Genomic DNA, 13,124 nt, shown 5'->3' with positions numbered 1-13,124 from the left:
CTGTCGCATCCACCTGAGATGTCAGGTGGAGCGATGAGTCCAGAAGCACCCCCAGACTGCGAACTGAGTCCTTCAGGCAGAGCGTGACCCCATTCAGGACAGGTGGACAAATTTCCATCCCCGGGCCCGGGGAACCTATCACGAGTACTTTCGTTTTCTCTGGATTCAAGCTGAGTCTGTTTTCCCTCATCCAGCCCATTACTGACTCCAAACAGGCATCTAGAGGAGAGATGCCATCCCTGGTCACGGCATCAGTCAGAGACACAGAGAAACATATTTGGGTGTCATCAGCGTACTGATAACACCGCACCCTGTGTCTCCGGATGATCTCTCCCAGCGGTTTCATGTAAATGTTAAATAGCATGGGGGACAGAATGGCTCCTTGAGGGACACGAGATGTAAGTTCCCTCTTATCGGAGCACACGTCCCCCAGCTGCACCATCTGGAATCTACCCAAGAGGTAGGAACAGAACCATTGGAGCGCAGTGCCCCCGATGCCCAACTCCCTCAGGCATTCCAAAAGGATACCATGGGCAGCAGTGAGACAGGCCGATAATTACTCCGAATCAGGGGGTCTAGGGAGGGCTTTTTTAACAGCGGTTTTACAATGGCCAATTTCAAGCTGGATGGAAATCGCCCTTCTCTAAAAGATGAATTAATTATGCGGCATAACATAGTAGTTACGCCCCCCCCCTCCGAGCCGCTAACCAAGAGGGACAGGGATCAAGAGAGCATGTTGTCTTCCTAACACTTCGAAGGGTCTTGTCCACTTCCTCAGTACTCTCAGACTCAAAATGATCCAGTACAATTGAGTCCACGGAAGCTCTGGAGACCTCTTCTCTGGATCTTGAAGAAATACTGGCATCGAGATCAGCCCTTATCCGAGAGGTTTTATCCGCAAATAGGTATGCCATAACCTGGCGGCCCCTGTGACAAACACGCATTTGGAGGCCCCCTCCCGGTCCCGGTCCGGTTTGGCTCCCGGTTCGGGGCCCGCACGGCACCAACCCACCTTCCCCTGCCTCCCTGCGTGGCCGTGCCACCCACCTCCTCCTCCGTTCCAGGCCTTGTGGAGGAAGTAAAGGAGGAGGCGGTGTGCGGGGGGGGAGGCAAAGGAGAGTGGCAGGGAGGTGGGGAGGGGGGCGCGGGCGCACGCAGGAGGCGCATCTCCTTCTCCTCCTCCGTTGCAGGCCGCGCCAAGCGGAGGAGGAGGCAGAGGTGCCTGCCTGGCTTGGTGCTCCTTGCGCGCGTGCGCGCACCAGGGCAGCAGGCACTGGTAGGCAACCATCCACCGCCTCCTCTGCCTGACGCGCCTCCGTGCTGGGCACTTTCTTGGGCCCGGGAGGTGGAGGCAGCGGAGGAGGCTGAGGCGGAGGTGGGTGGCTGCCTGCCTACTGCCTTGACGCTGTCTCCCAGGCCCCAGGGAGGCCTGGAAGCGGCATCCTCCAAGCCTTGCCTGGAGCTTGGGGGACACTGTCTCCCAGGCCCCAGGGAGGCCTTGGAAGTGGCGTCCTCCAAGCCTTCCCTGGGGCTTGGGGGACACTGTCTCCCAGAGCCCAAGGCGGCCTTGGAAGCGGCATCCTCCAAGCCTTCCCTGGGGCTTGGAGGACACTGTCTCCCAGGCCCCAAGGAGGCCTTGGACAAGGTTTTAAAATGTAGGACCTTTTTTTAAAAATTTCCTGGCAAGGAAATTTAAAAAAAAAAAACCTACATTTTTAAATCATGTCCTACATTTTTCCCGGTTTGGAAGCCCTCAGGGATGGCAACCCTATCCGCAAAGAAGTTGTTAAACTTGTCACAGCAGGCCTTGGATGGTTCCAAAATAGAGTTCAGGGAGGAGGGCAGCTGAGTAAGCTCCCTCACTACCCTGAACAGCTCTGCCGGACGCGACTCCGCAGACGCAATACGTGCAGCATAGAACGAATTCTTTGCTGCACTTATTGCCACTCCGTAGGCCTTCAAAAGAGAGTCCAGGAGTGCCTTGTCGGCTAAGTGCTGGTGTCTTCACTAGTTGCGCTCTAGTCGTCGCAGGACCGGCTTCCTTGCCCTTAGATCTTCCGTATACCAGGGCTGTTTTTTGGAAGCAGGCCTGAAAGGCGCTTGGGAGCGATACTGTGTTTAGCCCTGGAGAGATCAGTATCCCAGATGTTGGTCAGGGCATCAACAGAATCGCCGTCAGTTCCAACCATATACCCCTCTAGGGCTTCTTGGAACCTTTTGGGTTCCATCAGCCTTCGAGGGTGGACCATTCTAATAGGTCCGCCACCACTGGGAGGGATCTGGGTAGATGCCTTGAATTTAAGCTCAACCAGAAAATGGTCCGTCCATGACAAGGTGGAGATATTTGTTACCTCCGCCCATGGATTCTCCATGACCATATCAAGTGTATTACCAGCAGAATGCGTGCGCCCTGAGACCAGTTGAGACAGGCCCATGGAAGTCATGGTAGCCATGAACTCCCGAGCCGCACCAGTTGGACTATGGCTGGCCTCGAAGGGGATGTTGAAGTCCCCCAGGACAAGAAGCCTAGGGGACTCCAACACCAGCTCCGAGACTAGCTGTGTCAGTTCGGCCAGGGAGTCTGTTCGCGCACAGGGTGGCCAATAAACCAACAGAATCCCTAAACTGTCTCTGGCCTTCAGGGTCAGGTAAATACATTCGATATGGGCAGTTTGCCAGACATGATTCCTGGTTAAGGAAAGGGTGTTCTTATGAATCAAGGCAACACCCCCCCCCCACCGCCCACCTAACCTGGTCTGGTCCTTGATTGAGTACCCGGCAGGAAGGGCCTGTGCCCACACTGCTTCGCTTTCAGGCCCAAGCCAGGTCTCAGTGATGCAAGCCAAGTCACAGCTCTTATCCTCTAATAGGTCGTATATTATGTGGGTCTTATTCTTTACGGAGCTGGCACTGCACAGGAGCAGAGACAGGGTTTGTGGTACAGTTGGACTGACCCTCAGATCTCTTTGGTTAGGAGAGTGGATGGAAGGAGAGATAGATATTACGCAACGATCTCGCCTTCCCTTGTGAAGTGACTCCACTCTCCTACCGCTATATCCCCCCCTGCCCCACACTACTCCAATGGGAGCCCTGCTCACACCAAAAACGTCATTCGCTACCTCCCCAAACTGAGCACTTCCCGTATCCATAAACTCTCCCCCCCCCCCACAAAGCAACACAGCAACAGAGAAGAGATACAACACCAATCATTCCTCTGCTTCGACACAGCTAGCAAGGACCCGCCCCTATCGCCTGCTACAAGGCTGCACAGCTGCGCAGTTGCTGAGTTGGAACTCCGTTGGCAGCTTCTCTAGGTCGGTGCGCAGCTGTGCAATCCTAACACCCGAACCTAGAGAGCCATCCGGCACAGCAAACGCAGCAAACAGTCCTCCAAAGGGCCACAAACGGGGGCGGGACGAGGAGGAGTCCAGTGGGCTGGCTTTGTAGCGTGCCCCTGCCACAGGCATACCCTTCTCTCCGCCTTCCCCCAGCTGTTAAAGGGCACTCCTTAGTCCTGGCTGGAAACGCTGATTTGGGACTCCGGTGGCAGTTTCTCTGGGTCGGTCGGTGCTCAGCTGCGCAATCCTAACACCCGAACCTAGAGAGCCACCCAGCACAGCAAATGCAGCACAGTCCTTCGGAGGCCCACAAATGGGGGTTTGTGATTCGACTTCGCTCCATCCATCGCTCCCACCATGAAAGCAGATCTTTCCATCCTCCCCTTGTAATTTCTTGTGTTTTGGGCACAATTATCATCCCCACTAGTTTGCACGGCTTCAAAATGCATGTCAGTCATCTGTCTGTCATCAGTGATGTAAGTGGCAGCCTGGCTTTGGAACTATATACGTATATAAATTGATAGAAGATTCAATTCATTTTGCAACTACTTTCAATTAGCCAGGCAATCTGATGGCAGCTCATAGCGACGCAAGTAGTTGCAAAACCAATGAATCAAATCTTCTATCAATTATATATATATATGTATATGTATATGTATATGTATATACATATAGTTGCCATGATTGACATGCATTTTGAAGTGGCAGAAACTAGTGAGGATGACAATCATGCCCCCAAAAGAAGCGATTACACTTATTATTGTTATTATTTATTAACCAAATCAGCAATTCACTTCCAATCATAGTGGGAATGCAGTCCTAAGGCCCAAAACACACTCTGGAAATAATACAGTTTGAGACTGCTTTTAAGAGGGTTTTACAGGAGTAAGAATAAGGAGTAACTAAATATATTTGTTATTCCTTATTCCTGTTATTGTATTATACATGCAAACACCAAAAAACAAACCAATTTTGTTATATTGCACTAATTTAGAATTATTATTTCTTAATTTTTTTTGTTTCAGGTCATATGATTTTTTTTTATTGAGGAGTATAATAGGAGTAGGAGTTAACACTGAGAAAAAACATGACTTCTTTTCCCTTTTCCTCCTCCTCTTTTTCACTTCCATTGACTGACAGCCATGCCTCCCTCTCCTTGCCACCAGGTGGCGCTGTTTCCCTCCTTCTAGCCTCAGAGCTTCCATTCCTCCTCTCTGGAGGCAGAGACCTCATGGAAGGCGGGGCAGAGAGTGGTGGGAGGGGCTGGGGTAGGGGTCATGCAAATTTCAGACCAATGGGAAGAGAGGAGGACCCCAAAGTTTCCTGGAGGGAAAAAGGGTCCCCCTGTGAGATGAGGCTGGAAGGGCAGGGAGGCTTTGGCTCAGGGGTCCTGGAGAGGGCCATGGGGGGAAGGTGCTGCTGGGGCCAGAGGGCAGGCAGTGGGGCCTAGTGGGTGGAGGCCTCATGGCAGGCTTGGGTCTCACTGTATCTTGGAAGAGCGTTGGAAGGAAAGGGTCCAAGGGCAGTCCCATATATCATTCTATGGAGCATTCCTTTGAGAAGCTAAGCATGCTTTTTAAGTATTTTGGAATAGATGCTGCTGTAGTAATTGCTTTCTTTTGGAGGGTGTAGCAGGCAGGGAAATGCCATCAAAGGCTGCTGTTACAGTGTTTATTTGTGCCATGCTTAAATTGATTGATGCTTATTGGCAGAGATTTTCCTTCTCAGCCGTTTTGTATCTTGTTGCAGTGAAGAAGGGAGCAGAGCCATGGCCTCCCCCACCAGCCTCCTTCTTCTTTGGTCCTTTATTTCTTCCTCTGTATTTGGAGACCTTCCTTGAGGGAGGGAGCCTTGGGCAAAGGACTTTGCAGAGCCCTCTCAGAGCAAAAGGAAGGAAGAGAAGGAGCCTCTGTGGATGATGGGCTCAAGAGTGGCTCAGCCATGCACAGGAGGCCCCTTCGGAAGACCTAGGGTTCATTCCCATTTACCTTTAAACTGGTTTGCGATGGGCCTTTGCTCCTTCCATCATTCCCTCTATGAAAGTGGATCTTGTCATTCTCTCCTTGTAATTGCTACCTTTTTGGCACAATTGTCATCTCCACCAGTTTGTGCCGCTTCAAAACGCATGTCAATCACCTGTGTCTCATCGGTGATGGAAGCGGCAACCTGGGAACGTTTTATTGCCATATTAACATTACAGGGACTTGTTGAAGATTTTGACTAAATATTTGGTGAGATTTGGGGGGGGATTTGGTGAGTTTTGGCCAAACGTTTGGGGAATTATCTTCGAGGCTTGAATCACAGTCACTGAAAATCCCAGTTTGGCCCAGTCACACTTCCAGCAGTGATCTGTGAGAAAGCAGCAGTTCTGTGGCTCTGTTCCAGGAGCCCCCTCCATTGCAGCCTTCTGCCCAGCCAGGGTCCCAAAAGGCCCTCCATTTTGAGCCTGACCCAGCAGCACCATTTGGTGTTTTCACTGTTGCCTTTTAGCCCTTGTTTTGGGCATGCCCTGCATTGTTCCATGCACGTCCTCCATTTTGAGTAGGACCAGGAAGAATGCATTTATATTTATATTATTTTAGCGTTTATTTTTATCATGTCCTCCATTTTTCTTTGCATGCCCTCCAAGAAGCAGAGATTTACATTTATATTGTTCTTAGCTATTATTTAATCATGTTCTACATTTTCCCTTGTCCTCCACTTTGAGCATGACCAAGAAGCATGTATTCAAATTTATGTGAGTGGTTTTAGCTTTTTTATTTTTATTTCTAATAATCAGAAAATACATATTGCATATTTATATTGCATATTGCAGAAAATACATATTGCATATTTATGTTACATATTGCAAAAAATATATATTGCATATTTATATTGCATATTGCAGAAAATACATATTGCCCAATCACTGGTTGCAGAATTGTCTGCAGCGCAGTGGATCTTGTCTGAGTTTCAGGTCTTCCTGTGATTTCAGTGATTCCGGTGATCCTAACACCTACATTCGTTATGGCTAGAAACGGTTAAAATCATTTATAGCGGGTAAAAGAACAGAATGAATCACAATCTCCAAAAATCACAGTTTGGTGCTCAAGAACAGAATGAATCACAGTCACTGAAAATCACAGTTTGGCATTCAAGCCAGTCCCAGTTCCATAAGAAGGCAGCAGAGCCATAGTCCCCACCAGCCTCCTTCCTTAGTCCTTTATTTCTTCCTCTGTTCTTTGGAGGCCTTCCTTGAGGGAGCCTTGGGAAAGGACTTTGCAGAGCCCTCTCAGAGCAAAAGGGAGGAGGAGAAGGTGCCCCTGTGGATGATGGGCTCAAGAGTGGCTCAGCCATGTCCAGGAGGCCCCTTTGGAAGACCTAGGGTTCATTCCCATTTACCTTTAAACTAGTTTGCGATGTGCCTTTGCTCCTTCCATCATTCCCTCCATGTCATTCTCTCCTTGTAATCGTTACTTTATTTGGCATGATTGTCATCTCCCCCAGTTTGTGCTGCTTCAAAATGCCTGTCAGTCATCTGTGTCTCATTGGTGATGGAAGCGGCAACCTGGGAACATTTTATATATATATATGATTCAATTCATTGGTTTTGCAACTACTTGCAATTACCCAGGCGATCCCACGGCAGCTCATACTGAGGCAAGGACTTGCAAAGCCAATGGACTGAAGCTTATGTCAATTCATTTTAAGTGTGTGTGTGTGTGTATATAGTTCCCAAGCCAGGTGCTGTTTCCATTACTGATGACACACAGATGATTGACACGCATTTTGAAGCGACGCAAATTACTAGGGATGACAATTGTGTCAACAAAGAAGCAGTTACACTTATAAGCTACAAATTTGCAGAAACAGACAAACTCACAAGAATTTTGACAGAAGGAAATTTAGGGGAAAAAGGGAAAAGACTGGAGCTGCGTGATCACATTTTTACCACAGAAAAGAGGAGAGTGAACAACAGAGAGGTTTGTAGAAAGATGGAGTTAGAAGATAAAGAAATTGTGTGATACAATATCAAGGTTAGATAAAGTCAAAGGAACTTGGAGAAAAAGTTACTTAGGATTTAGTAAACGATGGGTAGCAGACATACTAGAAAGTGAATAATAAAGGATTACAGATGAAATAATGAAAAATAACCAGATTTGTAGGCTAGGAAGGACATGTCGCATAAATGTAGAGAAGCATGGATGTTTTATAGTGAATTGAATAATATCTGTGTGTCTAGGGAAGTTCACTATAGCCCTCGGATCTAATGCCCAGAAGAAGAGGGACTGAAGATGGAAAATAGAGAGTGAAGGAAAGTAAGAGTAAATAGGGGGAAAGGGGGAAAGGAGGTAAGAAAATAGGGAAGTGAGAGGAAGAAGGAAAGTGGGAGAGATAAAGAGAGATAGTGGCTGATCTACAGAAGGATGTAAAGAGATGGAGAGTTAGAAATGAACAGGTAAGTAGATCTAGAAAGTCTTAGGAAAGGTTAAGAAACTGATAGGGAGAAATAAAATAAAATAAAGGAATTGCTTAATAAACTAATTAATAAATTAGGATAGATCAAAAACATTCTAGAATGATTACAGAAGAGATAATTTAGGAGTAGAATGAAAATAGTAAGTTTGTATTGTATTCTTTTATTTGTTTAATGCCTTATAAATGAGTAATGTATTGTTTTATTTGTCTAATGGTTTATAAATTTAATAGTTTATGTATTTAAGTTTACTGTTAATGTATATGTTTTTAATAAAAATTATATTAAAAAAAGAAAGATATAGCCCTGTTGCTCTGTAGATTCAGTCAGTAGAGAGGTCTAGTATCACCTTTGACACTCAATGAAAGCAAGAAATTGGCAGCAGGACCTTTTGTAGTTTACTTCCTCAGATACATATCATCATCATCATCATTCAAAGATAATAATAGTCTGTAAAATCAATATGTAAAGAGGTCTTATAGCACCTTTGAGACTCACTAAAAGGAAGAAGTTGGTGGCATGCATCTGAGGAAGTAGACAAGTCTACAAAAGCTCATGCTGCCAACTTCTTCCTTTCTGTGAGTCCTAAATGTGCTACTAGATGGAGGGAAGTAATAGTGCCGCTGTATTCTGCTTTGGTCAGGCCTCACCTGGAATAATCCTTTGTCCAGTTCTAGGGACCACAATTCAAAAAGGACATTGAGAAAGTGGAGAGTGTCCAAAGGAGGCAAAGGGCCTGGAAACCATAAAGCCTTGTGAGGAGAGACGTAAGGAGCTGTGTATGTTTAGCCTGGCAAAGGGAAGGGTAAGAGGTGATATGGGAGCCCTGTTTAAGTATTTGAAGGGATGTCATGTTGAGGATGCTGCAAACTTGTTTTCTGCTGCTTCAGAGAATAGGACCTGACACAGGGCTGGCTCTGCCATATAGGCGACCAGGCAGCTGCCTGGGGGCTGGGCACAAAATTGGAGGGGAGGATGCATGGCAAGGAGGCCAGGGAGAAGTCCCAGAAGTCCTGCCTCTTTCCCCCCAAGAGGAAGAGGAGAGAGGCTGGGAGGGAAAGGACTTGGAGGCACCCAAAAACAACAACAAGAAAAAAGAGTAATGAATTTGTGTATGAAACACAGTTTGTGCAGCACACTGAACCACCAGAAAGCAAAGGTGCCATTCTCTTAGCCACCCATTTATTCTATCATTCATTTTATTTGTACCCACAATTTTGGATCCTGGAGTATTTTGCAATTCCAGATATGGGAGACTCAACCTGTATGTTATAATGGACAGTCAAAGGCATATAATAGGCATGTTTTCATCAAAGGGCGTCCGATGGTATTCAGTGGGGCATACAGCCAGGTTACTGCTTAATTATCGTGGGCATTAAATGAACCCACTTTTAATGGTTGCAGACCTTGGCCTGATTTCCGGGGCGTAAGCCAAACTGAATGTAACAGACAAAGCTCTGAATAGACATGCTTTGCATTGCATAGAATGAGGACAGTTGGTGCCAATACTGAGTGGTCATTGCAAGCCATTGTCTTCCTTTGCATCTCAGTTGGCACTAGACAGAGCCACAACTTGGATTTTTATTCACAACATAAAACCTTTCTTCTTTTAAAACGGGTTCAAAATGAGGCAGAAGCACCTGTATTGGAAACACGTGATTCCTTGTCTCAGAATCTGAGTGGAAATGCAAAAATCGCAATGACTGTGGCCAGATTTAGGGAGCCATTTTCTCTCCACCTTATAAAAAAGGCCACTGGTCAGAATGCTGGAAATCTCAAACAACAACGTCCTTCTTCCGAACAGCAAAAACTTCTAGTATTTTGGATTCCCTGGATAAAAGGATTGCATCCAGCATAATGGCCGAGGGTGGAAGTGAGACGGATTTAAGCAGGCAAATAGTTCACAGAAATCCCAAGAAATCAGCAGAAGTGGTTGCAGTTGTGCCTCAGCAGACTCAGATATGGGTTCAGACGCTCCAGAATTGCTAGCTATTTAGTTGTGAAAGCACAGCTAGTTCCCCTGATGAAGAATCCCAAGTTCCTGAAGAAGAAATTCAGAGTGAATCTTCTTTGGGAACAGAATGTGACTCAAACCAAAGCCAAAGGTGTGCCTTGTCCCAGCAATTCCACCGTTCATCCCCCAAAGCAAAATGCTTGATGATCAGCTCTCCTCTCTCTCACAGGGATCCAGTTTGTGGGAAGAAAAGGACATTTGGAGGACCGTGGTTCTTTCTCAATATGGAATCCCAATGGAAATAACAAAGAGAACTGTGCCGCTGAACTTCACTCTGAGCATCCTGAGAGACAGAGTGAAGAAGCAGCAAGAGAGGAAAGCTGAAATACTAAATTACAGGAAATTTAGGGCAAAAATTAGTCCAGGAGAAAATAAAATAGCAGAGGATGAATTAAGAAAAAAATCATAAGGTATTTGTGCTTGCCTATTAATTTCTCTGTTTGCAAAATAAGAGTACAACCCTGGTTTTGGGTGTATGTTGTGCAGATGAGTACTGAAGAAGGTTTGAGAATACAGTGGGCCCTTGGTATCTACTGGGGTCTGGTTCCAAGACACTCTGTGGATAATGCTCAAGTCCCATTAAATACAATGAGGTAGAAAAGTGGTATCCTGGATATAAAATAGCAAATCAAGGTTTGCTTTATAGAATTTATTTTGTTCACAGTATTTTCAAACCATGGATGGTTGAATCCATGGATGAAAAATCTGCGGATATAGAGGGCTGATTGTAATAAGTCTGGAATTTTGGTTCTGGATAAAAAAAATCATCTCCCATTCAGTGAAACGGTTTGCTTTCTGTCTGCTGTGAGCCATAGCTTCCTATCCTCTGGGTTTCAAAGTCCTTCTGACTCTCCATTAAGAGGGGCTTCCCTTCTTTTTCAAGATGAGGGATATACTGAGAGTGTTCATGTATGAAATATTTATTAAAATGGGAGGACGGTGGTTGGTTGGAGAACCTCTACACTTCTGTTATAAATTTTATAACCTCCTTTTTTGTTTTCCACCAATATACAGTAAAGAGATGTTTGCAAAAATGGATATCGTTGGCCAGTTTAATTTAGGATTCATAATAGCCAAGCTGAACTCAGACCTCTTCCTAATCGGTCAACATGCTTCTGATGAGAAATACAATTTTGAGCAATTACAAGAGCAGACTATTCTACAGGGAGAGAAGCTAATCTCGTTAGTCTTTCCTAGGAGACTAAAGGGTCTGAGAAGGTGAGGGATAGTTGGTTTCACACAAAGTAAAGTCCATCCATTGGTATTAGCCTTGTTGCTTCTTACAGTCTGGGGTATCTTCCTTGTAGCTACTCTGGATGTAACCCAGCAGACAACCAGATATAAATATTGAATATTGCCACTAAGCTTTAGCTGAAAGACCCTATCTCCCTTTAAGAGTCAGCCCAAGTTTTAAGGTCTTTGGTCTCAGTTTTAGGACTGAGGCTTTCTCTCAGTCTTACCGCCATCACAAGGTCATTTGGGAAGGACCTGCGAGAGAGCCTTCTCAGTGGCTGCTGCTCCTCTATGTAAAATCTGTGTAAAAGGAAATAGTTTGTGGTGGGGTTGTGTTTATCTATTTATTATGATCTATATATTTACATTATTCTAATCTGCTTTTTAATCATTTTTAAAACTAGAAGAGTATTTAAATATGTTTCACTGTAAACTGTAATAAATGTCTTTGGAGGAGATGTGGTTCTCCCAGAATGATTCTGGAGAAAAGTGGCAGTCTGATCTCGCTGACTTCAGATATGACTGTACTGTTTGGTCTCTTGGACTTTTTCAGGCCTCGGAATCTAAATTTAATTGTTGTAAGTGAGAGTATCTTGATAGAAAACCTGGAAACCTGGTTCTGATTTTGTCATTGATGAAAATGGTAAGTTCCTATCTAAATTTCTTACTATTTGTTTACTTGCTTGTGAGAATGGAATTATAGTCACCTCAAGGATGCAACGTTCCTGCCTCCAAGACCTTCTGTCCATCTGGCTACTTCCTCTCAGACATACTATCTAATGTACCTAATGAAACTGTAAAGACTTTCAGAAATATATGATGTTTTAGTCTGATATTAAAGGGGAAAAGTCAACTCTGTCCACTACTCTTGTATGGTTAGTTCCTTCAAATCACCTAATTATTTGCATCTGACCCTAAGTCAAGAATCTGCTTCATAGGCTTCATTTGCTTCATTGTTTCATATCCAAGGGGTTGGAGGAACACATTGGACCTGCAATGGGATGCTGGGCAGCTACACTACGTTTGTCCCACCTTCACTCTTCCATATTGGGTGTGATGCTTGTTTCATCCCCAAAATAATCTCTGGCACCCCCCAAAGCTTTAGAAGCAGGCTCAATCTGTCTTAGTTCTTATATCTCCCCAGCTGTCCAGTCCCAGATGAATTTTATTGCTAAATGAGAAATAATGAGAAAGCCCCATCTGAGCCATAAAAATGTGCAGCACAATGGCCAAGAGCAAAGCAACTCAGGATCTGAGGGTGGTGTCGGTCATTTTGAGGTTAAACAACAAAAAACTGAACCCACAATTTGGATGAGTGGGATCCCTTGGTGGGATGTACATACCTGAGTTATGCCAGGATCTGATATGTACCCAGAGCTTTTTTCAAGTAAACTTTTCCCATTCCCTTCACTGGGCAGAAATTTATGTCAGTGTAACACTGCTGCATATAGCCATATAGCCTGAAAAACCCACAAAAATCTATGAAAGAATGAATTGGCATCATGAGCTTTCGCAGACTTCAGTCTACTTCCTCAGATGCTTTTGGGATGTTCCTTTGAAGAGTAAAAAAGGGTATTTACGGTATCATATAACTGATTGAAATTGCAAGAGAATAGTACTCCTTGTTTTTCCTTCCACAGGTGATGGTTGGAACAGCACTTAATGCGAATGAGATGAAGAAACTCCCCCCCCCCCCCCGCTCACCATTCCCTTCTCCTTTTGTGTCATGTCTTTTTACATTGTAAGCCTTGAGGGCAGGGAACTGTCTATTATCCCTTCTGTTGTAAGCTGCCTGGATTCCCAGTGATTGGGCAGCATATAAATAAATCCGAGGATGATGATGTTAACTCACATGGGTGAGATTGAGCATCCTTGGAACTGTCCCCATGGAAAACCCACAGTAAGGCAAATAGCCAATCTAGACCTGATTTCACAAGAATCACAAGTGGTTTCTTTTTGGATTTCATTGTGAATGCAACTGTGATCCTGTAGAATCCTACTTGATCATGAAACTCTCATTTCTGACTCATCGACAGCTCAGGTTGTCGTTTTGTGTTGTCAAAAAATACTGTGTTATCAAATG

The 13,124-nt window shown here is 45.2% G+C and overlaps 1 pseudogene; it reads left to right on the top strand.

Annotated features, from left to right (window-relative positions):
* The first annotated feature begins 9,280 nt into the window (after positions 1-9,280).
* On the top strand, positions 9,281-12,704 carry LOC149313580 (mismatch repair endonuclease PMS2-like; annotated as a pseudogene).
* Positions 12,705-13,124: the final 420 nt, after the last annotated feature.

The sequence above is a fragment of the Sceloporus occidentalis genome, unplaced genomic scaffold, assembly GCF_023333645.1.
Source record: "Sceloporus occidentalis isolate IW3139 unplaced genomic scaffold, rSceOcc1.0.p SCAF_4, whole genome shotgun sequence".
Lineage (NCBI taxonomy): Eukaryota > Metazoa > Chordata > Lepidosauria > Squamata > Phrynosomatidae > Sceloporus > Sceloporus occidentalis.
Note: the sequence above shows the minus strand (reverse complement) of the source record. Positions and strands in the feature narration are given on the sequence as shown.